We start from the raw sequence: 24,765 nt of genomic DNA, 5'->3' as shown, positions 1-24,765 counted from the left end.
TAATGATATAATAGAAACTCTAAAAGCTCGACTGCACGCTCCTGCTGTGACAAGGTTATGGCTGCATCCTGACGTCACCTGCACGCATCAATCGTGCATAAGCTTATAGAAAGCTTAGAGGGTGCTGTAAGTGTGTGTACAATATAAGCGTGCTCAAAATGCAAGGTCAGAGAAATGCGGAATCATGCTGATGAGTACATGAATGCAATCAGCTGTACCAGGGTTATGCAGTGCAGAACATGAATACTATCGGCCATATCAAGGCCATGCGATGCATAATGCAAGTCAAGTATTCCAATGCTCATCATATATTAGTACAGTTCTTAATGTGGATATTCATCGGGGTTCAATACACTCCAAATGGCACGGCCGTTCTCCTAGCCGCACAGTCCAAGTGAGCATAAGAAACCTCACTATCCGCCTGGCCAATAGTTTGCTAATACCTATCCGGCACATCGATAGCGGACTCATTCACGAGCTGGTCAAACTCAGCCTAGTATTGCTCCCTACTCTCGGGAGAGTAAGGCCACACCCCTTTCCAACCGACCACGACACAGTGGGAGACGATGCCTCCTGGTATTCTGCCCTCGTGCGCTCATATATCCACTCGGTCTCGATGTTGGAGTCATCCTCTAGTTTAATCAGGTTTAGAAATTTTCACCCAAGGACATCTATGGTGCCCCAATACTTAGTAACAATATTTTCGGTATCTAATCCAGCCAGCCACAATGTGTCTGTGGAGGCTATGGCCCTGATGTCGCTAGGGCATACAATAATCACAATCACAAAAATGCAAGTGCATGAAACATACTATCAGACATGCAACAATCCTGCATGTACCGAGCACTCATGTGGGGCAACTCCGCCTATCAGGGAGCCCATAAACAATCTACCTGGAGGCATATGCTATAATCAGTCGTTCCTCATATCAGGCATACATATGATGCGTATGATCATGAATCATAGATCTATACTAAACAAGTTATGTGGTGATGGACTCTGTGTATAGTGAAGATAGGCCTAGACGGCCCACACTATAAGTATGGGCCTATCAATGGGCCCTAAGGAGAGTGACAATGTGGACATTTAAGCAACATCGCCTTATAATGTGGACATCAAACCAACACTGCTCCCAAGGAACTGCTGCTATAAAGGTCAACCCATAAACCATGGGGAATCACACTACAATGGGCCTTATGTACATCCTATTAGGCCTCGACCCATGGGCCTCATATATATCAAAGTGGGCCTCGACAACGGGCCACAATTATATCAAGATGGGCCTAGTCACATGGGCCTCATATATATCATGAATCATATCAAAAGATTAAATGGACCACGCTCCAAATAATAGTGGTGATAATGATTTCCACCATTAAAATTCTTAAGGCCCACTATAGCATTTATTTTCTATCCAATCTGATCATGGGGCCACACAAACTTGGATTAAGGGAAAATCAATTTCCTAACAATCCAAACCTTTGTGACTACAAAAGTATTTCAATGGTAGAAGCTCAATCCCTACTGCCTTTGTCCTGGGTGGCCCACTTGATCATATATCTGTCTCATTTTTAGTCTCAACCCATGAGACGGGCTTTCAAAATGGTTGGATGGTTGGGATGCAACACATGCATCGTGGTAGGTCCCATAGGGATGGACGACATAGATAAATCACATACCTCATGGTGGGGGTCCCCATTGATGGGAGGTGTGGGTACAATACATACATTAGTGGGTCTCATGTGGGGCCCACCACAATGTCTATTTTCCACCTAAACTATGGATAAGATCACACAAACATGGGGGCCCACCGAAATGTTTATTTTCCACCCAATCTATTGATAAGGCCACATGTACCTAGGGCCCACCATAATATTTGTTTTCCACCCAACCAGTTGATAAGGTCATGTGGACCTGGGGTGGGCCTGGGGCCCACCGAAATGTTTAATTGCCACCTAAACTGTTCATAAGGTCACGTGGACCTGGGGCCCACAGTGATGTTTGTCTGCCATCCAAACTGTTGATAAGGCCACTCAAACCCGGGGCCCACTGTACTGTCTAGATGTCATCCAACCTGTGGATGAGGTCACATAGACCGAATGAAGAGGAAAAAACAAATATCATATCTTATTCAAAACTTTTGCAACCCAAAAGGGTTTTAATAGTAGGTGTCCAATCCAACTGTTCCCTATAATGTGGGCCACCTAAGCGCCACATGTGGCTGATTTTTGAGTGGCCCACAACTGGGAGGAGGGCCCACCAAATGCAAGGTGTTGATGGTCGACACACATCATGGTGTGGTCCACAGCTGGGGCCGTGGGTCCCTGGCCACTGTCACCAGGTAGTGGATGCTGCTGCGCCAACAGTAGCAACGTCTGCTATTGTTTTCTTCTTTTTTTTTTAAATTTTTAAAAACATGTTTTTTTACAGTTTTCCCTAGGTGGGGCCCGCATCAAGGAAATCCGCCCCGCCCATTGGTCTTGTTGGGCTCACTAGAAACCCGTCAAGTCCAATATCGGATGAGTTTTAATGTATGAAAATATCGGGGTGTATTTCATCGGGAAGAATACTATCCTCTATGCTATGGCCCGCCAGTAAATCAGATTGAGTTCATTTGTTGACTCAACACCTAAAATGATCTGAGGAAAAGGATGGACGGCTTGGATTAACTTCGTACATCTAGGTGGAGCCTGCATGAGCAACCCACCCAAAAGAAATAGCTAAATATTATTTTTTGTTAGCCATTAGTACACACCCATGCCAATACACTCACTCCATGTTAGCCGCACCCCATTCCCATTCATGTCCAGCATCCAAAGACGCTGGACGGCATGGTTAAATAGGGACATCATGGTGGGTCCCACATGCACATGGCCCAACTATTTGGACCACCTGATATTTGTGCTTTCCTTCCATCCGGGCCCGCTAAAGTGCTGGATGGTGTAGATCCAACACATTCATCCGATGGGTCCCACATGCAATATGTGATTCATGGTGGGCCACACTCACCCCTTCATCATCATCACCATTCAAAGAAAGAGAGAGAGGGAGAGAGAGAGAGAGAGAGAGAGAGAGAGAGAGAGACGGTGATAGAGGGACCCCGCTACTATGGGCCCCTCATGGATACAACACATACAACACATACAACAAATGGGTCCCACAACAAGTGGGCCCTTAATAGAAATTAACGGTGGATCACCCACCTCTAGCCTTCTCCTTGCTCCCTTAGGCTCCTAAGTTCCTTGCCTTCAACTTTGATAGAGATTGATGAGGTTTTGATGGTGGGGATGAGAGATGAGAGGGTGGGCCACACTTGGCTTGGGAGAGAATGTTTAGACATGAAATTTTTGGGGTTACTTGGGAGATTTGAGAAATAAGAGAGAGAGAGTGAGGTAATGGGAATGATATGGATGGGATGATGTAAGGAAGGGGATGGGAGGGTATGGTTTAGTTTGAAATATTTGTAAAAAAGGTATGGGTGAGTTTGAAAATTTATAAAAGGGAATGGTGAGGTGGAGAGAGAGAGTTGACTTTTGGGGAAAGAGGGATGGGTTAATGTACTTAGGGGTATGGGTTGTACTTGACATGAGTGATTGATTGATTGATGGGACACATCGTAGAGATTCCCTCAAAATTCGTAAAACGCGACATTTCTTCAAAACAAACGTAGGTCCACATCTTCTAGCCTAGGTATCGGTTCGGTGCGAGAGTCGCGGCGTTGGAACCGCAACAACGGTGCGGTCGTTTTAATATAAGTTTCGAATTGAGAAAACGTCGATGTACGGGACCCAGCTTAGGATCGAGCGCAAACGTCGAATACAGGTCGAGGGTTGCTGAAATTCGACTGGGTGGACCGTGGAAGCATATGGAACGGCACAGACTAGGATACAGGCCTTACTACTCTCTCCTCCAAATAAAAATTTCATCCTGAAAATTTACATAATCATCGCAAGTAAACATAACTCACAATAGAAGAGGAAATAAGGCATCATCGCATAAAATCAGAAACAGCATACATGATATATCATACAATTAATCATTAAAAAGATGGGGATAGCGCTCTCGAATCTCGGCCTCACGCTCCTAAGTTTCCTCATCAACATAATGGTGATCCCACTGAACTTTTACCAAGGGAATGACCTTCGTCCGCAGCACCTGCTCCTTTCGATTAAGGATACGTACAGGCTGCTCAATGTAAGAAGTGTCCTCACGAACCCCCAACGGCTACCAATCGATAATAGGAACGATGTCTAACCCACATCTCAATATAAAGACATGGAAAATGTTGTGGACGCCAGACAACTGAGATGGTAAGGCAAGTTGATAGGCCACGGCGCCAATGTGCTCAGTGATCTCAAAAGGTCTAATGAATCTTGGGGCAAGCTTGCCCTTCGCTCTAAATCGAACTACACCCTTCATGGGCGAGACCTTGAGATACACATGGTCCCCTACATCAAACTCGAAGGGATGACGCCGGCGATCAGCAAAACTCTTCTGCCGACTCTGAGCTGTGCGCATCCTCTGTCTGATGATATTGATAGCCTCTAATGTCTCTTGTACAAGCTCGGGACCTAAGAGATGTCGCTCTCTAACCTCGGTCCAACAAATCGGAGATCTGCACGGTCTACCATATAATGCCTTAAAAGGAGCCATGTCATTGGTCGCCTGATAGCTGTTGTTGTATGCGAACTCAACCAATAGCAGATGCTCATCCCAGCTACCCCTGAAGTCAATCACGCAGGCCCGAAGCATGTCCTTAAGGATCTGATTGACCCTCTCAGTCTGGTCGTCGATCTGCGGATGGTACGTGGTGCTGAGCTGTAAATTAGTGCCCATCGCTCACTGAAAGCTCCTCTAAAAATGAGACGTGAACCTTGGATCTCGGTCAGAAATGATCGAGACCGAAACACCGTGCAGTCTCACAATCTCGTCAATAAATAACCTCGCAAGTCGGTCCAAAGGCCAAGTTGCACGAATTGCAAGAAAATGTACCGACTTCCTCAGACGATCAACGATCACCCAGATGGCATCATGACCGCGCTGAGTCCTAGACAAACTCATAATAAAATTTGTAGATATGTGCTCCCACTTCTGCATCGGGACGTTCAACGGCTGCAATAGACCATGGGGTCTCTGGTGATCGACCTTAACACGCTGGCATGTGTCACACTCGGCCATAAAACTGGTGATCTGACGCTTTATCCTTGCCCAAAAATACGGTCGCCTCATATCACGATATATCTTCGTTGAGCCAGGGTGGATAGAAAACCACGATCAATGTGCCTCGGTCATTAGATCTCTGCGCAACTCAGGAATATCTGGGACACACAATCGGCCTCTAAAGCGAAGTCCACCATCAGAACCAATCTACCAATCTGTCTGACTCTCAGATGTTACCTCTACTCGGTAATCCTGTAATGACTCATCTATCTGCTAAGCCTCGATCACCCTTGCGACAAGAGAGGGTTGAATCGATAGGCTCGATAGCTGGACGATAATAGACTACAGACCAAAATCGAAGTCATACTCTACTATATCCTCGAGCATCCTCCACTCCTGAATCATCATATGTGCCACCAGGCCTTGTGGCTAACAGCCGAGGGCATCCGCTACCACATTCGCCTTGCCTGGGTGGTACTGGAGGTCAAAATCATAGTCCTTCAGAAGCTCCATCCAGCGTCTCTGCCTCATGTTCAGCTCAGATTGAGAGAATAAGTACTTCAATCTCTTGTGGTCAGAGAAGAGCTCAAACCTTACCCCATAGAGATAGTATCTCCACAGCTTCAGTGCGAAGACAATTGCTGCCATCTCCAAATCATGCGTAGGATAGTTCAGCTCATGGACCTTGAGCTGATGAGACATGAACTACAGGCCTGCCGTGCTACATTAGGACAACACCTAAACCAATACGTGAGGTATTGGTAAATACAACAAATTCATCACTCCTAGAGGAAAGAGTGAGGACAGGAGCGGACGTCAGACGATCCTTCAGCTCTACGAATGCCTGCTTACATGTGTCAGTCCAAACAAAATCAACGCCCTTCCAAGTCAACCTGGTCAACGGGGCTACAATACGGGAGAAGCCCTCAATGAAATGCCGAAAGTATCCCGCTAAACCAAGGAAACTGCAGATCTTGGATGCAGTCGTGGGCTGATCTCACTGACGTACTACCTCAACCTTCGAGGGGTCCACTGCGACACCCTCCCTCGTCATCACGTGACTGAGGAATTTCACCTCCTCCTACCAAAACTCACACTTCTCCAGCTTCGCATACAGCTGGTGGGCACGGAGGGTCTGCAAAGCGATCTCCAGATGCTGCATATGCTTCTCACGAATCCTTGAATATATCAGAATGTCGTCAATGAAGACCATAATAAACTAATCAAGATATGTACGGAATACCTCATTCATCAACTACATGAAGATTGCGGGTGCATTGGTCAGTCCAAAGGACATGACCTGAAACTCAAAATGACCGTAACGCATCCTGAAAGCTATCTTCGGGATGTCCTCCTCTCGGACATGAATCTGATGATAACTGGAATGCAGGTCAATCTTCGAAAAAACTGTGCACCCTGCAACTGATCAAATAAATTATCTATCTTCAGGAATGGGTACTTGTTCTTGATCGTGACCTGGTTGAGCTCGCAGTAATCCACGTAGAGCCTCAACGAGCCATCCTTCTTCTTGACGAAGAGTACCGACGCTCCCCAAGGTGAACTGCTCGGACGAATAAATCTCAACTCACGCAACTCGTCCAACTATCGTTGTAGCTCACGCAACTCTGTCAGTGTCATACAGTATGGGGCCTTCGATATAGGCACGGTACCAGGTACAAGATCGATTTAGAACTCAATATAGCGATGCAACGGCAATCCCAGAATCTCCTAGAATACGTCAGGAAAATCACAGATAATCGGCCACTGATCAATACAAGCAGCAACAGGCTCGTCAATGACACAGACAGCAAGCAAGATAGCGACTCTCCTTTGGGCTCGGCGACGAACTGAAATTGCAGCAAGCCTTGTATAGAGAATGTAACGGTCCTCACGGAATAGTTCAACAAGGCGTGGTACTTGGCAAGCGAATCCATGCCCAGGATGATGTCGAAATCTGACATCAGCAAAACAAATAAATTGGTGGGTAAGAAGATATCACCAACCAGAACGGGGCAAGACGAACAGAAACGACCCAACACTGAAGTCTTCCCCAAGGGCGTTGATATAGTCAACCCCTCGCAAGCAGACTCTGTCGGTAATCCAGTCGAATAACAAAAATCCTCGGACATGAATGAATGCGATGCACCAGAATCAAACAGTACATATGTGATACATGTAGAGACAGAAAGAATACTCTCAATAACTCCTCTAGATGACTGCGTATCCTGCTGAGCCGTGTAGAACCTAGCCTGAGCTGGTTGGGGAGGCGCATGTCCCCTCTGAGGTCCCTGATGCTACGGTTGCCTCTGCGGTAGACTGTGCTGCTATCTCTGCTACTGCTGGGGCCTCAGCGGCTGAGGTGACTGCAGTTGCTGCTGTGCTGGAGGCTGCTACTAAGGTCATTGCTGCGCTGGAGGCTGTTGTGGTCCTCTCGACTGCTGTAGATGAGGGCGAGGGCACTCAGATAGGCAGTGCCCTATCCCACCACATCTAAAATTGGTCCCTACAAATGGCTGTTGGGGTGGTGCTAGAGGTGCTGCTGGGGTTGTTGGTGCTCTAGTAGGTGGGTGGTTCTTATACCTCTGTGGGCGTTGATGCTGATAGGAGCTAATGGAGGGGGCCTACCTCTTTTAGCCTCTCCTCTGATCTCGATCGCTCTACCCGCCGGCCCACTCAGTCTCATAAATCTAGGCCCTCCGTACTAACTCCTGAAAGGTAGGAACCTCATGCCCAATAATACGACCTCAAAGACCGTAATGTAAACCGTTCTCGAAACGGCGGGCCTTCCGCCCCTCATCAACAACCAAGTACGCCGCAAACCTTGATAGCGCCACAAAACGGGCCGCGTACTATGTCACGGTCATGTCCCCCTACACTAGAGTCTCGAACTGCAGTGCTCTCTGACGTCGAATGTGGTCAGGGAAGTACTACTTCTCGAATCGGTCGATAAAGTCCTCCCATGTCCAGACATAATTAGTCTTGCAACACGGGTAATAGAGGTCCACCAGTGCTCGGCCTCACCCTAGAAAAGAAATACTGCCAACCGGACTCACTGCTGGGTCATACATGCCATATTGTCAAAAATCTTCTCCACATCGGAGCACCATCTCTCGGTTGCAGTAGGATCTAGCTCGCCCTGGAAAGGCAGAGGATCGAGCTGTTTGAACTCTCGAAGAAGGGCGCTCGCATGCTCCTACTCTGCCTGAGCTGGCGAAACAACTGGGCGCCTACCCTGTCCTTGAAGTGCGGCTGTCACAGCCTGTAACATTTGTTGTAACTAAGAGGCACTCACAGGTACGGTCAGATCCGCACCGGCATCAGGTGGAGGAACAACATCCTCAGGTTGTGGAGCAGGGATCTCTGGGGGTGGAACTGGAGCCACTGGTGATAAAGCTAGAGCCTCAGGTGGAGCGAGAGTCGATCGGGTCACTCTCCTACGTGGCATGTCCTATAAGAAGAATAAGGGCACCGATCAACCTTGAGAATCGCACGTTAGGAAATTCAATTGGAAGGTTACGCACTCGGAACCTAGATTCATAGCAAACATGTGATGTTGTTATCAGTTATCCCAAGTTATGCTTTGATACCAACTTCTGTCATGCCTCGAACTCAAAAACCGGGCTCCCAAAATTCTCGATTGCCGAATCCGGCACCGATAGCCTCCGTAGTACCCCATTCTTGACTCCCGGTGTCTATACACCAGGTTCCGATCTTGGGATCCTACAAAGAGGATTTCAAGCATGATTTTGATTTAGTATAAGCATAACCCATGAACAATAATCATAAGAACACCATCACAAAATCCACTATGATCAAAAACTTTTGAGTACAATGCGTATGAAAGGGAAATAGAAGATAATGATAATAATAGAAACTTTAAAAGCTCGATTGCACGCTCCTTCTGCGACAAGGCTACGAATGCGTCCTGGCGTCACCTGCACGCATCGATCATAAATAAGCTTATAGAAAGCTTAGAGGGTACTATAAGTGTGTGTGCGCAATATAAGCGTGTTCAGAATGTAAGGTCAGAGAAATACGAAATCATGCTGATGAGTACATGAATGCAATCAGCTGTACCAAGGTTATGCGGTACAGAACATGAATGTTATGGGCCATATCAAGGCCATTCGATGCATAATGCAAGTCAAGGATTCCAATCCTCATCATATATCAGTACAGTTCTCATTCTGGATATTCACCGGGGTTCAGTACACTCCAAATGGCACTGCCGCTCTCCTAACCGCACAGTCCAAGTGAGAGTAAGAAACCTCACTATCCACTTGGCCAATAGTCTGCCAATACTTATCCGGTACGTCGATAGCTGACCCATTCACGAGCTGGTCAAACTCAGCCTAGTATTGCTCCTTACTCTCGGGCGAGTAAGGACACACCCCTTTCTAACCGACCACGACACAGTGGGAGATGCGGCCTCCTGGTATTCGGCCCTCGTACGCTCATATATCCACTCAGTTTCGATGTTGGAGTCATCTTCTGGTACCATCGGGTTTAAGGATTTTCACCCAGGGACATCTATGGCGCCCCGATACTTAGTAACAATATTTTCGGTATCCAATCCAACCACCCATGATGTGTTTGTGGAGGCTATGGCCCTGATGTCGCTACGGCATACAATAATCACAATCACATAAATGCAAGTGCATGAATCATAATATTAGACATGCAACAATCTACATGTACCGAGCGCTCATGTGTGGCAACTTCGCCTATCAAGGAGCCCATAAACAATCTGCCCGGAGGCATATGCTATAATCAGTCATTCCTCATATCAGGCATACATATGATGCGTATGATCATGAATCATGGATCTATACTAAACAAGTTATATGGTAATGGGCTCTGTGTATAGCGAAGATGGGCCTAGATGGCCTACATACTACAAGTATGGGCCTATCAATGGGCCCTAAGGAGAGTGACAATGCGGACATTTGACCAACATTGCTCCCATATCACTGCCGCTATAAAGGTCAACCCATAAACCATGGGGAATCACATTACAATGGGCCTTATGTGCATCTTATTGGGCCTCGACCCATGGGCCTCATATATATCAACAACGGGCCATAATTACATCAAGATGGGCCTAGTTACATGGGCCTCATATATATCATGAATCATATCAAAAGATTAAATGGACCACGCTCCAAATAATAGTGGTGATAATGATTTCCACCATTAAAATTCTTAAGGCCCAGCATAACATTTATTTTCTATCCAATCTGGTCATGGGGCCACATAAACTTGGATTAAGGGAAAAACAATTTCCTAACAATCCAAACCTATATGACTATAAAAGTATTTCAATGGTTGAAGCTCAATCCCCATTGCCTTTGTACTGGGTGGTCCACCTGATCTTATATCTGTCTCATTTTTAGTCTCAAGCCATGAGACGGGCTTTCAAAATGGTTGGATGGTTGGGATGCAACACATGCATCATGGTAGGTCCCATAGGGATGGACGGCATAGATAAATCACATACCTCATGGTGGGGGTCCCCATTGATGAGAGGTGTGGGTACAATACATACATTAGTGGGTCCAATGTGGGGCCCACCACAATGTCTATTTTCCACCCAAACTATGGATAAGATCACACAGACATGGGGGCTCACCGAAATGTTTACTTTCCACTCAATCTATTGACAAGGCCACACGTACCTGGGGCCCACCATAATGTTTGTTTTCCACCCAACCAGTTGATATGGTCATGCGAACCTGGGGTGAGCCTGGGGCCCACCGAAATGTTTAATTGCGACCTAAACTGTTCATAAGGTCATGTGGACCAAGGGTCCACAGTGATGTTTGTCTGCCATCTAAACTGTTGATAAGGCCACTCAAACCTGGGGCCCACTGTACTGTCTAGATGTCATCCAACCTGTGGATGAGGTCATGCAAACCGAGTGAAGAGGAAAAAACAAATATCATATCTCATCCAAAACTTTTGCAACCCAAAAGGGTTTCAATGGTAGGTGTCCAATCCAACTGTTCCCTATGATGTGGGCCACCTGAGCGCCACATGTGGCTGATTTTTAAGCGGCCCACAGCTGGGAGGAGGGCCCACCAAATGTAAGGTTTTGATGGTCGACACACATCGTGGTGGGGTTCGCAGCTGGGGCCGTGGGTCCCTGGCCACTGTTACTAGGCAGAGGACGCTGCTGCGCCAGCAACAGTAGCGTCTGATGCTATTTTCTTTTTTTTAAAACATATTTTCTGCAGTTTTCCCTAGGTGGGGCCCGCATCAAGGAAATCCACCCCACCCATTGGTCGTTTTGGGCTCACTAGAAACCCATAAAGTCCAATATTGGATGGGTTTTGAAGTACGAAAATACAGGGGTGTATTTCAACGGCAAGAATACTAATCTCTATGCTATGGCCCGCCAGTAAATCGGATTGAGTTCATTTGTCGGCTCAACTCCTAAAATGATTTGAGGAATAGGATGGATGGATTGGATTAACTTCATACATCTAGGTGGGGCCTACATGAGCAGCCCACCCAAAAAAAGCTAAATATTATTTTTTATTAGCCGTTAGTACACACCCATACCAATACACGCACTCCATGTTAGCCGCACCTCATTCCCATTCACGTCCAACGTCCAGAGACGCTGGACGGCATGGATAAACAGGGACATCATGGTGGGTCCCACATGCACGTGGCCCACCTGTTTGGACCACCTAATATTTATGTTTTCCTTCCATCCGGGACCGCTAATGGGCTGGATGGTGTAGATCCAACACATTCATCCGATGGGTCCCACATGCAATATGTGATTCATGGTGGGCCACACTCACCCCTTCATCATCATCACCATTCAAAGAAAGAGAGAGGGAGAGAGAGAGAGAGAGAGAGAGAGAGAGAGGGTGATAGAGGGACCTTGCCACTATGGGCCCCTCATGGATATAGCACATACAACACATACAACAAATGGGTCCTACAACAAGTGGGCCCTTAATGGAAATTAATGGTGGATCACCCACCTCTAGGCCTTCTCCTTGCTCCTTTAGGCTCCTAAGCTCCTTACCTTCAACTTTGATGGAGGTTGATGGGGTTTTGATGGTGGGGATGAGAGATGAGAGGGTGGGCCACACTTGGCTTGGGAGAGAATGTTTGGACGTATGGAATTTTTGGGGTTGCTTGGGAGATTTGAGAAATGAGAGAGAGAGAGTGAGGTGATGGGAATGATATAGATGGGATGATGTAAGGAAGGGGATGGGAGGGTATAGTTTAGTTTGAAATATTTGTGAAAGAGGTATGGGTGAGTTTGAAAATTTGTAAAGGAGAATGGTGAGGTGGAGAGAGAGTTGACTTGTGGGGAAAGAGGGATAAGTTGATGTACTTAGGGGTATGGCTTGTACTTGACATGAGTGATTGATTAATTGATGGGATATATCGTAGAGATTCCCTCGAAATTCGTAACACGCGGTGTTTCTTCAGAACGAACGCAAGCCCACATCTTCTAGTCTAGGTATCAGTTCGGTGTGTGAGTCACGGCGTTAGAACCACGGCGATGGTGCGGTCGCTATGATATAAGTTTCAGATCGAGCCAATGTCGATGTGCGGGACCCGGGTTAGGATCGCACGTAAATGTTAGATACAGGTCGAGGGTTGACGAAATTTGACCGGCAGACAGCGAAAGCATAAGGAAGGGTACGGACTAAGATACGAGTTGTACATTATCTCTATCTGATTGTAGCCTGAATACTTGGCAGGAAAACAATAGTAAGAGTGACCGGCTATCCTTTCCAAAATTTGTTCAATAAAGGGCAAAGGAAAGTGGTCCTTCCTTGTGATGGTATTCAACTTCCTACAGTCAATGCACATTCTCCAACCAGTAGTGACTCTAGTTAGCACGAGTTCATTGTTGGCATTGGATACGATGGTAATTCTGGACCTCTTAGGAACCACCTGAGTTGGACTCACCCATTGATTGTCCAATATAGGGTATATGATACCCATATCCAACAACTTAAGTACCTTAGCCTTAAGCACTTCCTTCATATTTGGATTTAATCGACGTTGCGGTTTTTGGAAGGTTTTTGTATTATCCTAAAGATGAATGCGGTAAGTACAAATCAAAGGGTCAATTCCCTTTAGGTCCTCCATCGACCATCCAACGGTTCCTTTATGTTCAATGAGAGTGGAAATAAACACACTCTCCTATTCTTTCTTAAGGTGGGAAGAAATCACTACCACGTATGTCTCATCTTGACCTAAATAGACTTAATTAAGATTAACAGGTAAAGATTTTAGGTCAAGCTTCGTTGCTTTGAGGCTAGATGGCAGAGGTACTACATTAGTTTGGGGCAATTTCTCAAATTATGGCCTTCACTAGTTAACTTCAAGTACCGACACAACATCAAGCATGGCATCCATCTCCCTAATCATGTCATCATCTAAATCAAGGGAGTGGGCCAAGCACATCTCTAGAGGGTCAGAGTATACAGTCAAAAGCGCTCTTTCTTCCATGAAAGAATCTATGAAGTTAATGTCATGGATATCATCAACATCCTCTGACTGTTTCCTCATGTTGAAAAAGATATTGAGCTTTAATATCATATTTTCAAAAGATAAATTCATAATTCCATTCATACAATTAATGATTGCATTTGATGTAGCAAGGAATGGAAACTAAGAATGGCGGGAATTTGAATGCTCATATCTATGATGGGTTGAGTATCTACGATAATAAAGTCTACTAGATAGTAGAATTTATCAACTTGGACCAATGTATCCTCAATCATCGCTCTCAGTACATGAACAGAGTGATCGGCAAGTTGTGTAATGTGGTTTGGGTGGGTTTTAATTCACCCATACCCAATTGTTCGTAAACCGAGTAAGGGATCAGATTTACACTCGCCCTAGTTTAAGATGTGTATGCTCAATTTGGTGTTTCCCAATTATACAAGTGAAAGTTTAGATATTGGGATCTTTATATTTTGTTACATATCTTGCTTGAGGATGGCACTCACTTTTTCTGTCAGAAAAAATTTATTTCAAATGTTTTGCCATCTTTTGGTAGTGCATAGATCTTTTAAAAATTTGGCATATGAAAGGATTTGTTTAATGACATCCAGTAGAGGAATATTAACCTTGACTTGCTTAAGCACATCTAGAATATCCTGAGAATTAAATAAAGGTTTTAGTGTAATCAACCGTTGAGGGAATAATGCAATCAACTTATTTTGAGGTTCTAGTTCTAACCCATGTGAAGTATTGTTAGGTCTATCATTCTCAATTTCTTCTAGGTCCTCGGGCTTTTCATACCTTTTCGAAATAGTTTTGTCAATAATCTTCTCACTCCTAAGAGTGGTGATAGACTTAGCTTACTCCATTTGATTTGAAGATCTTGGGTCACTTATTTCATATTACGGTTTTGGATTGGGGAGAGGCTAGGTCGGAAGGATCCCTTTCTCCCCAATTGAATTTTTTGTCTCAGGTCATTGTATAGCCTTTATAAGGTCTTGAAAGGCTTGTAGCATACCTTGATTAAAAAGCTCTTAATTTTAAATATGTTTTAAGATAAGATCCTCTTGAGGTTTCCTTTGATTCAAAAATTGGTTAAGGATCCCTTGAAGAGTAGCAATTTGTCCATTTCTCCAGCTGAAATTTGGATGGTTCCTCCAATTTAAGTTATATGTATTTGACGTGGGTCCACTAAAAGGTCTTTGGAAGTTGTTTACAATATTTGATTGCTCATTCAATATTTCTTGAAAAGCAGGAATTGTTGGACAATTCTCAGTTATATGTATGTTATAAGCACAAATACCACAAACCACTGAAAGTGCCCTGGTTTGTTAATTAGCGTGAGTGTTGAATCAATAAGACAAGTGAGCCCCATAGGAAGATCATTCAAGCGTCTGCCTCAACTGGATATGGCTTTAGATCTCTACAAAGGTAAACTTAGCCTCACATTCCATGTCCCAAAACACCAGGTATATAAAACCCTTAAAAATGGTTAGAACAACATAAGGTTTAAAGTGTGAAAACTGTTTTGCAAAATTAGGAAAATCTTTAAGTTTTCAGCCTTTGTCGATTTATCGATAGTGCTTTGATGAAATCGGACTTTGTTATCGATGTCCTTGAAAATCACTTGATGTTATCGAAATGAGGACTTCAGATGTCTAGCAACCAAAATGAAACTTCGACTAAAGTCTCGATGAATCGATGACAGGATCGATATCAACGACTTTTGAATCTCGAGTTCATCGAACCGGCTCGATAAAATTGACATCTGGTCAGTTTGTGTCTAGTAAGCAATTAAGGAAAATCATGTGATTTTCGATGACCCGAAGAGAGCCTCGATATCTTTGAATTTCAAATCTCGATGATATCGATGGACCTTCGATGATATTGAATCTGTCAAAAAATATGACTATTTTATTTTTGTTGGAACTTTTTGCCTATTTAATGAGAGCTTGCCTTAGGTTGTTTTCAAGAGAAAATAGATAGAGCTTGTGAGTGTTTAATTCAGATCACCTACCCTAAGCCCTTTTCTCTTATGAGAGTTCATTCTTGAATCCACCCTCATCATTAATATTTAATAGAGTGGATTAGTGAATGAACTTTTGCATTCAAGGATCCTTCAGCTACCACCTTAATGGCAAATCATTGAGCTGAGATTCCTTAAATGCATAAATCGAGGTATTACTCTGTTACTTCAATGATTAATCATTTAATAGAGTAATTACCAACATAACCTTGACCCAACTCGTCGCCTTATATTGGAGCATCATAAGTGTTGTGGATCGAGGGAGCTGAAGATTCTTCGTCATAAAAAAAGGAGATCTTTATTAACATGCTTATGGGGCACATCTACTTATCTATAAGTCATTAAAGTCCAGAGACCTTGCCGATCATTCCTTTGTGTAGGATTGGGTCACAGGTGATTCTCGCCCCTTTCAAGTCCTCATATGAGGCCTTCGACGGGAGATAAGTGTGGGTGCTGTGTATTAACCCTTGCTCTTGGTGAGCATAAACTTAGGTCCTTAGTGTAGGTCCTTGGACTGTGTGGCCTAAACCCTAGGTGCTGTGTGTTGACCTTTGCTCTTATGTAGGGCATAAACTTTAGGTTCCTTGTGTGGATCCTTGGCCTGTGTGGCCTAAAACCCTAGGTTCCTTGTGTGGATCCTTTGCTTGCGTGTAGAGCATAAAACTTGGGTGTTGTGTGTTGACCCTTACTCCTGTGTAGGGCATAAACTTGTGTCTCGTGGAGACATATCTAGGTTCCTTATGTAAGTCCTAGAGTTGACCTTGTGTAGGTTGTGAAGGTTAGAGGTGAACCTGATTTAAAACCTCTGTTAGTGAGATCCAGTACACTCAAGGGTTGACTGTGTCCGCCGGAAGTGGAGTAGGCATATAGCCGAACCACTATAAAATGACTGTGTTTGAGATTGTTATTTGCATACTCTATTATCGTGTATACTTTAAATGATCACATGATGCATGATTATTTATAACTAATAAGTATCACATCTCACACATAGTCACTCTGTCCATCCATCATAGACTAAATTTATGTATTGATTAGATATTGAATAGTCTTGTGATTGGATCCTCTATTTGGCTTGGAAGCCATTAGAGTTAAGATAAAGATATCTTGATAAATTGTTATATTAGATCAAGATGATGATGATGATGATAGGATTTTAAACTGCCATAAAATTTTATAAAGTCCTATTCACTAGAGGGTCCGAATGGTCAAAACAATTGCCTATTAATCTATACTACACTGAAAGTCGGTAATAGCTCAAAATGGTATCTTGATAGTGGGTGCTCCAGACACATGACCGGTGACCAAACTCATTTTTGTGAGTATTCTAACTTTGATGGTGGGTCAGTTACTTTTGAGATGGGAGCTCCGCTAAAATAATTAGGTAAGGAACAATAGTTGGATCAGGACTTCCTAATATTAAAAATGTTCTTTGTGTAGAAGGTCTAAAAAATAATCTCCTTAGTATCTCATAAATTTGCGACAAAGAACACTTGGTCACGTTTTCAAAAAATATGTGCAAAATCTTAAATCAAACAGGAAAATCTATCATGAAAGGCTTATGCACAAGTGACAACTGCTACGTAATTGAAAGTAGCAATGAGAATGTATTATCCACAAAATGTAATATGGCTATGAAAAGCGAGTCCAAACTATGGCACCAAAGGCTAGGTCATGTGCACCATTGAAACTTAGCCAAGTTAAGTTCAAAAAGCTTAGTAAGGGGTCTTCCCAAGATTAAAAAGGAAGAAAAGATTGTATGTGGTGATTGCCTAAAGGATAAATAGATAAAAGTTGGACACAAAAAGACAACCAGCATAACAACATCAAAACCTTTGGACCTGCTACATATGGACCTAATAGGTCCCACCAAAGTTGAAAGTCATGGCAGGAAAAGATACTTCTTGGTGGTAGCGGATGATTATTCCAGATTTACCTGGGTCACCTTTCTTCGAAAAAAATCTGATGCTTTTGATGAATTTTTAGTCATGGCAAAGCGACTCCAAAAGGAGAAAGGATACTGCATAAATCGTATCAGGAGTGACTATGATGGTGAATTTGAAAACGAGCGATTTTAAAGATATTGTGATGAGAAAGGAATTCACCATGAATTCTCGGCCCCAAAAATTCCGTAGCAAAATGGAGTTGTTGAAAGAAAGAATCGAGTTTTGCAGGAAATGGGCTTGGTTATGCTGAATGGAAAGGATATGACCAAAAGCTTCTGGGCTGAAGTAGTCAATACCATCCACTATATAATAAATAAAGTATATTTAAGAGCAGGCTTAAACAAAACACCATATGAGATATGGTATGGAAAACAACGTAGTGTGAAACACTTCCGTGTCTTTGGCAATAAATGTTATATCTTGAAAGACAGAGAACACCTAGGTAAGTTTGAATATAAAAGCGATGAGGGCATCTTTTTAGGATACACCTTGAATAGTCATGCCTATAGAGTATACAATCTAAAAACCCTCACCATTCAAGAATTAGTTAATGTGGTGGTTGATGACCAACCTTATGAAGAAGAGAGTTCCTTGAATGAATTGGAAGATGATGTGGATTCATGCATTCTAGGTAAATTAGATAACAAAACCACTATATCTAATGAACCTCAATCGTCGTTTAACATACCTATCATTAAAGATCACCCCCTAAATCAAATCATTGGAGATCCTAATGATGGTGTAAGAACTCGACGTCAAATAGAAAGTATCTATAGTCATTTCTGTTTTACCTCAAAGATTGAGCCCAAAAATATTGTGAAAGCTCTTCAAGATGAATATTGGATAAATGCTATGGAAGAAGAACTTCAACAATTTCATAGAAATGAGGTATGACAACTAGTTCCCAGGCCATCTGATACAAATATCATTGGAACCAAATGGATTTTCAAGAATAAATCCAATGAATTTGGAAATGTAATTAGGAATAAAACAAGATTGGTAGCTCAAGGATACTCACAGATAAAAGGTATTGACTTTAATGAAACATTTGCTCCTGTAGCTCGCCTCGAGTCAATCAGGATTATCATGTCAATTGCATGGGCATTGAAATTTAAACTATTTCAAATGGATGTCAAAAGTGTATTTCTCAATAGAGTACTTGATGAAGAAGTCTATGTGGAACAACCTAAAGGATTTTCAGACTCCAAGTATCCTCAACATGTTTATCAATTGAGCAAAGCACTTTATGGTCTCAAACAAGCACCATATGCTTGGTATGAACATCTGATGCAATTCCTTCTGGACCACAAATTCTACAGGGGTAGTGTAGATAAAACACTATTCACTCAAAAGTCAGAGAATTCATTGCTCATTGCCCAGATCTATGTTGATGATATAGTCTTTGACTCCACATGTGAAGATACTGCCCATAACTTCGCTGATCTCATGAAGTCTGAATTTGAAATGAGCATGGTTGGTGAGTTGAACTTCTTCTTAGGCGTACAAGTGAAGCAATTTCACAATGGGATCTTTATATGTCAGAGCAAATGCATAAAAGATCTAGTAATTTGGACTTGAATTTGGTCATACCTATCAAACTCCCATGAGTACCGCACTTAAACTCTCCAAAGATATAAATGGGAAAAGTCTGGATCAACACCTATATCGAAGCATGATAGGAAGCCTATTATATCTTACTGCAAGTCATCCAGACATATCATTTACCATAGGAGCATGTGCGCGATATTAGGCTAATCCCAAGGAATCTCACCTAACAGCAGATAAAAGAATCATTGAGTATGTGGCTGGAACAACCGTATTCGGTCTATGGTATCCATTCGAAACATCTACCATCATTGCTGGATACTCAGACGCCAACTGGGCTAGAAATTTAGATGATCGCAAATCAACTAGTGGCGGATATTTTTATATTGGAAATTATTTAGTGTCTTGGCAGAGCATGAAAAAAAAATTCGATATCCCTATCCACTGCCGAAGCCGAATACATTACTGCAGGCAGTTGCTGTGCTCAACTCCTTTAGATGAAACAAATTCTACTGGATTATGGGATTGAGTAGTCAACTATGACTCTCTTCTGTGACGACACTAGTGCTATCAATATTTCAAAAAATCCCATTTAACATTCTCGGACCAAGCATATTGACATCAGACATCATTTTATTCAAGAGCTTGTTGAGGAGAAGATCATAGTGTTGGACTATGTGTCTACAGAAAATCAACTTGCTGACATACTAACTAAACCGCTAGATGCAAACCGGTTTAACAATCTTTAGAAATCAATTGGAGTATGTACAATTTGATGACAAGTCAAAGTCAAACATGAGCTGAATTGGCATATCTGAGGATTATGGCCTTCTTATTTTTGTATGGTTAAAAATATACTATATTAGTATATCTCTATGTCTTAACCATATTCTGCACTTTAAGAGAAATATTTTTCAATTTTTCTTCATACTCGATGAAATCGAATAGGTCTCGATCTCATCAGCAGCTCTCGGGAATACAAGGTCTTAATTGCCAATCCTCTCTAATGGATATAAATTCTAATGTCTCGATATCTGCTGGGTATTAACTGTTGATCCTTTCCAATGGTCATCAACATAGTCTTCGATAGCTTTATGAGCCTGCCTTCGATGACATCGATGGTATATCGATATCATCGACACTCTGCTATAAAATAGAAATGAGCATCATACTTTTCTATTAGCTTGTTCCTTCTCTTCTCTAGTTGTTTCTCCTTATCTATATCTGTCTTCCTCGGTTGTCCTCCAAAAGAACCATGGTGAAGGACAAAGGTAAGGATCTTACTCATTCCAAATCATCCAAATCAAAGAATAAGCAACCAGGAACAAGTCAGTCTCATCCCAATCAGTTGGCTTGGGGACAAGTTACAACAGTCGAATGCATTGTTCTTAACAGCATTATTGAACCATTTGGAGTGAATCTCCTCTTAGAAGGTATAGGGTGGCAAAATATACTCAATCTTGGTGGACCAATTTGAACTAATCCATCAATTTTTCAAATAGCTACCATATTGTTTGTGATATTCCCCCATGTATTCGATTGGAGCTCTTGCATCACACAAAACTCATTACTCCAATCATACTTGGCCGTCTCCTAAACCTAGAAGTAACTCGAATCCCAGTAATGGAATGCAATCAAAATGGGTTAGGTGTATGGGGCGAGATAACACGAGCACTGTGTCATGACACCACAGTTCCTAGGAAAGATGAAAATGCTCTTCATGTCAACCACCTTGGACCCTCCAAAATTCTCCACAGCATCTTTGGGACTAATGTGTATCCATGTGATGCAAAGGAAGGTTATCTTACTCCCTTCGTGCTCAATGTCCTATATGATGTTTATCAAGAGGTCCAAGTATGCCTCCCATCTCTTATCCTAGGGCAGCTCACTCATATAATCAGAGGAGACCATCGGGATACACTGCCATTTCCCTCGCTCATATGCAAGCTTGCTCACTATGTGGGCCTACTAGCCACGTCCAATGTTGTTCATCCTGAAGTATCGTTCAATCAAGATGTAGTCCAGCAAGCACAATAGTTATGCCTAACTTCATCCGTTCAATTAAGTAGTCCTCTTGCACAGACGCCTGGCGTAAAAATGATCATCTCTCATATCCGCCCACACCATGGGGATCAAATCATATGCCATTGCACAGTCTTGAGTCAATCACAAATCGTCGGGACCACCAACATGAATGTCATCTGCTGAATGGTCTGGCTGATATTGACAAGCATCTTGACAACTGCGAAAGACGTCTAACAACAATTGAGGACAAAATTGAAGCTATCCAACATACCACCCAGCAAGTAGTTGACTTGTTAACCGATGGTGAAACTCGAGCACCTTAAGTGCTAAAGGAAGGATTGGTATCGATGAGGCTATATCTGGACATTGCGGCTAATTTCTTTTTGGTGACCGCATGACTTTCTTATGATGAAATGAAAGAGGAAAATACTCTATTTTGATGTGGCCATGGTTGGGTCAGAGCTTTGGTTTGGTTGTTTTGGGATGGATGTTGAAATACTGCCAAGCTCGGGCAGTTTTTATTTTGGATATTTTTTTATGGCTGATTGATAATTTCTATATATTTGCTGCCATCTGCTTTCAATTATTCACTAATCTCTAGGGAATGCTGGTATAAATGGTGCTTATTTTCTACTGCATATCCATTAAGTTTGTGAGCTGGATTGTGATTTCTAATGTTTAAAGATATCCTACTATCTATTGTTGAGCAATCACATCTCTCCTTTTGCCTTATTTCTCACATTTTCTTAACTGTCAACTTTAGTCATTCATGTTATTTTGGTTTATGATTGCCTTTGTCAATGACTAACAAAAAGGGGAGAACAAATCCCACCATAAGCACACAACTGGTGTATGTTTTTGAGCATGGTGATACAGGTGACAGGGGGAGCAGCTGCACGAAGATAGGGGGAGCAGTTGAATTTGTGTGTTTACACTTGCAGAGCTTTGTAAAATTGTGTAAAGAGTTATGTACACACAATTTAGGATACTGTTCTAAGTGGTCTTAGGTGTTTTGTCACGTAATTGATAAAGGGGGAGATTGAAAGTGCCTTGGTTTGTCAATTAGCATGAGTGTTGAGTCAACAAAACAAATGAGCCCCATAGGAAGATCATTCAAGCGTCTGCCTCAACTGGATGTGGCTTCAGATCTTTACAAAAGTAAACTTAGCCTCACATCCCATGTCCCTAAACACCAGGTATATAAAACCCTTAAAAATGGTTAGAACAATATAGGGTTTAAAGTTTTAAAACTGTTTTACAAAATCAGAAAAATCTCTAAGTTTTCAGCCTTTGTCGATTTATCGATAATGCTTTGATGAAATCAGACTTTGTTATCGATGTCCTTGAAAATCACTCGATGTTATCGAAATAAGGACTTCAGATGTCCAACAACCAAGATGAAACTTTGGCTAAAGTCTCAATGAATCGATGACAGGATCGATATCATCGACTTTTGAATCTTGAGTTCATCGAACCGGCTCGATAAAATTGACATCTAGTCAGTTTTTGTCCAGTAAGCAGTTAAGGAAAATTATGTGATTTTTGATGACTCAACTCTGTCAAAAAATATGGCTGTTTTATTTCTATTGGAACTTTTTACCTATTTAATGAGAGCTTGCCTTAGGTTGTTTCAAGAGAAAATAGATAGAGCTTTTGAGTGTTTAATTCAGATCACCTACCCTAAGCCCTTTTCTCTCATGGGAGTTCATTCTTCAATTCACCCTCATCATTGATATTCAATAGAGTGGATTGGTGAATGAACTTCTACATTCAAGGATCCTTCAACTACCATCTTAATGGCAAATCATTGAGCTGAGATTCCTTGAATGTATAGATAGAGGTATTACTCTGTCACTCCAGTGATTAATCATTTAATAGAGTAATTACCAACATAACCTTAACCCAACTCATCGCCTTACACATCATAAGTGTTGCGGATCAAGGGAGCTGAAGATTCTTCGTCATCAAATGAGGAGATCTTCATCAACGTGCTTAATGTGGTGCATCTACTTATCTATAAGTCATTGGAGTCTAGAGACCCTGTTGATCATTCCTTTGTATAGGATTGGGTCATAGGTGATTCTCACCCCTTTCAAGTCCTTATAGGAGGCCTCCGACGGGGGAGTACGTATGGGTGTTGTGTGTTGACCCTTGCTCTTGGTGAGCATAAACTTAGGTCCTTAGTATAAGTCCTTAGCCTGTGTGGCCTAAAACCCTAGGTGTTATGTGTTAACATTTGCTCTTGTGTAGGGCATAAACTTTAGGTTCCTTGTGTAGATCCTTAGCCTGTGTGGCCTAAAACCCTAAGTTCCTTGTGTGGATCCTTTGCTTGTGTGTAAAGCATAAAACTTGGGTGTTGTGTGTTGACCCTTGCTCCTGCGTGGGGCATAAACTTATGTCTCGTGGAGACATATCTAGGTTCCTTGTGTAAGTCCTAGAGTTGACCTTGTGTAGGTTGTGAAGGTTAGAGGTGAACCTGATTTAAAACCTCTGTTAGTGAGATCCAGTACACTCAAGGGTTGAGTGCTTTCACCGAAAGTGGAGTAGGCATATAGCCAAACCACTATAAAATGATTGTGTTTGAGATTGTTATTTGCATACTCTGTTATCGCACTTTGAATGATCACATGATGCATGATTATTTAGAACTGATAAGTATCACATCTCACACACAGTCACTCTATCCATCCATCATAGACTAAATTTATGTATTGCTTAAATATTGAATAGTCTTGTGATTGGATCCTCTATTTGGCTTGGAAGCCATTAGAGTTAAGATAAAGATATCTTGATAAATTGTTATATTAGATCAAGATGATGATGATAGGATTTTAAACCATCATAAAATTTTATAAAGTCTGATTCACCCCACTATAGTACACTTTGACCTATTCCTACTTCTACTAGAGCAATCTTTACCACAATTTCAACAACTTTTGTAGCCTTTTCGGGTTCCGCCTTCTTACGTTTAATGGCCTTGAATTTCTTGTGAGTTTGGCCAATCTTGCATTTATATCATCTTCCTCTTTCAAAACATAAATTCCTCCCATTTTCTTTGATTGAGTAGGCTTAGAAGTGGTAGTTTTTGAGGAGGTATCTTATGATTGCGCGTTTTCATTAAGTTTATCAAAATAATCCCATGCATCATCAGCTTCCTTGTTCATGAATTCCCTATTACACATCATCTCCATAAATTGGCGCATGGATGGCGTCAATGCCTCATAGAAAAAGCTTGTTATCTGCCATGTTTTGTAGCCATGTTGTGGACATGAATTTATGAGATCCTTAAATCACTCCCAACATTGGAAGAAGGTCTCATCTTCTTTTTGCGCAAAATTCATTATTACTTTCCTTAAGGTATTCGTTTTATTACATGAGTAGAACCTTTTAAGGAACTCCCTTATCATCTCAGCTCATGTGCCAATGGACCATGGTCTTAAGGAATGTAACCACAACTTAACTTTTTCTTTCAAAGAGAAAGGAAACAATTTCAATCTTACCGTGTCCTCAGACATGTTTGGGAAGTGTAATGTAGATATTATCTCATCAAACTCCTTCATATGCAATTATAGACTTTCAAAT

The 24,765-nt window shown here is 42.4% G+C and overlaps 1 non-coding gene across 1 annotated transcript; it reads left to right on the top strand.

Annotated features, from left to right (window-relative positions):
- Positions 1-24,435: 24,435 nt before the first annotated feature.
- LOC131244766 (small nucleolar RNA R71) lies at positions 24,436-24,543 on the top strand. The gene has a single exon (XR_009170543.1). It is a non-coding gene; the product is annotated as a small nucleolar RNA R71 (small nucleolar RNA).
- The last annotated feature ends 222 nt before the right edge of the window (positions 24,544-24,765 follow it).

The sequence above is a fragment of the Magnolia sinica genome, chromosome 4 (genome assembly GCF_029962835.1).
Source record: "Magnolia sinica isolate HGM2019 chromosome 4, MsV1, whole genome shotgun sequence".
Lineage (NCBI taxonomy): Eukaryota > Viridiplantae > Streptophyta > Magnoliopsida > Magnoliales > Magnoliaceae > Magnolia > Magnolia sinica.
The sequence above is the reverse complement of the archived record's forward strand: the minus strand, read 5'-3'. Positions and strand labels throughout refer to the sequence as shown.